This window comes from Physeter macrocephalus, chromosome 15, assembly GCF_002837175.3.
Source record: "Physeter macrocephalus isolate SW-GA chromosome 15, ASM283717v5, whole genome shotgun sequence".
Classification (NCBI taxonomy): domain Eukaryota; kingdom Metazoa; phylum Chordata; class Mammalia; order Artiodactyla; family Physeteridae; genus Physeter; species Physeter macrocephalus.
The window spans coordinates 40709940-40711991 of record NC_041228.1 but is presented as its reverse complement, the minus strand read 5'-3'; the positions used below and the strand labels follow the sequence as shown (position 1 = coordinate 40711991).

The 2052-nt window shown below is 38.2% G+C and overlaps 1 pseudogene across 1 annotated transcript; it reads right to left on the bottom strand.

Annotated features, from left to right (window-relative positions):
• Positions 1 to 350: 350 nt before the first annotated feature.
• Positions 351 to 741, bottom strand: LOC102986705 (40S ribosomal protein S20-like; annotated as a pseudogene). The gene has a single exon (XR_008619491.1). The product of XR_008619491.1 is annotated as a 40S ribosomal protein S20-like (transcript).
• Between the last annotated feature and the right edge of the window lie 1311 nt (positions 742 to 2052).

Sequence of the window (2052 nt, the reverse complement as noted above, 5' to 3'; positions counted from 1 at the left end):
TCCTTGATAAATGAAATATTTATAAATGGAATATTTCCTGCCATATCAATAAACAAGGATGTCATAGTCACCAATGATTGCAGCCCTCCAACATGAGCTGGTGAGTCCTGAGGAAACTCAGGGCTGAAAAGAATACCTGCCACCTAGCAGCAATCAGACTGCAGCCACTCCCTGTGGCGAGCCCTGCGGAAACTCAGGGTGTGAAAATACAGGCCCCAGATAGCTAAGGTGCATATCAAAGGAATGATTTCAGTGAGCCCAGACTCTTGCATCTTCCCATACACAGAAAAGCACTAAATTCCTTAACTTGAGATATCTGGTTTTCTTTATTTAACAATAATTTTTTTTTGACAACTGATTATCAGTTTATTAAAAATGTTGATTTAAGCATCTGCAATGGTGACTTCAACCTCGACTCCTGGCTCAGTACTGATAGAAGTGATCTGCTTGACAATCTCAGAGGACTGTGCAGGTCTATAAGTCGCTTGTGGATCCTCATCTGGAAACGATCCCAAGTCTTAGAACCTTCACCACAAGGAGTTTTCTTGTAGTTATTCTCAGAGTCTTGGTAGGCATCCGAACCCGTCCTTTCACCTTGAGATTCTTTTCCTTTGCGCCTCTGATGAGGTCAGCACATACCTTCTCCAAAGACTTCACGTTGCGGCTGATGAGGGTGATTCTAATCCGGTGAATCGCCACCTCGGGCTCCACGGGAGTCTTTCCGGTATCTGTAAAAGCCATGGCTGCGGCACGGCTTCCTGACCGACTTGTTCCTCAGCGAGGGCGAACAGCGGTGAGTCAGGAGCAGGAGTGGGTGGCCCGAGGCTCCGCTGCAGCGGCGACCGCGTCTTCCTCCAAGAGCTAACCATAATCTTTTTTTTTTTTTTTTTTTTTTCCCCATAATCTTTTGACTTCCGACTACCTACTCTTTGCTGCACAACTCCTCTATATCCTGGCTCCTCCCCTCGCCTCCTCGGAGCAGTTTCTCAGAGTTACCTGAAACGCTGTCTCCCAGGCTGCAGTCCTCATTTTGCCCCAAATGAAACTTAACTCGAAACTCTCATGTTGTGCATTTTCTTTAAGTCAACATCCTGTTACTTTCTTTTTATTTAGTAGAAATAGTTCTTGAGTTTAAAATTTTTTTTCCAGCTTTATTGAGAAGTTTAAGGTGTACAACATAAATAATTGATATATAGCATTATATAAGTTTAAGGTATACAACAATGATTTGATATACATATGTATTGCAAAATGATAACCACAATAAGTTTAATTAACATTCATCATCTCACACAGTTACAAAATTTTTTTCCTATGATGAGAACTTTCAAGATCTACTCGCTTAGCAACTTTCAAATGTACAATACAGTACTGTTAGCGATAGTCATCACACTGTACATAACCTTATAATTAGAAGTTTGTACCTTTTGATCGCCTTCGCTCAATTCTCCCACTCCCCACTCCTTGCCTTTGTTTTCTTTATTTCTGTGAAAAATGATATGGGAGTCTTGTTAGGGCGTGCATTGAATCTATAGGTGGCTTCAGGTTGTATGAACATTTTAACAATATCAGTTGTTTCAATACATGAATATAGGCTATCTTTTGATTTATTTGTGTCTTCAATTTCTTTCATTAACATCTTATAGTTATTAATGTAGAGATCTTTCACCTCCTTAGTTAAATTTATTCCTAAGTATTTTATTGTTTTTGATGCTGTTGGGATTTTTAAAGATTTTTTTTTTAGATAATTCATTGTTAATGTATAGGAACAGCTGATTTTTGTATGTTGATTTTGCATCTTGCAACTTTACTAAATTCATTTATTAGTTTTAACAGTTTTCTTTTTGTAACATCTTTAGGATTTTCTACATGTAAAATCATGTCATCTGAAAATATAGATAATTTTGCTTATTTCCAATTCTGATGCTCTTTATTTTATTTATTTTATTTTATTTTTTGCCTGATTTTTCTGGCTAGGACTTCCAGTACTTGTTGAATAGGAGTGGTGAGAGTGGGTAACCTTGTCTTCTTCCCAATCTTAGAGGAAAAGGT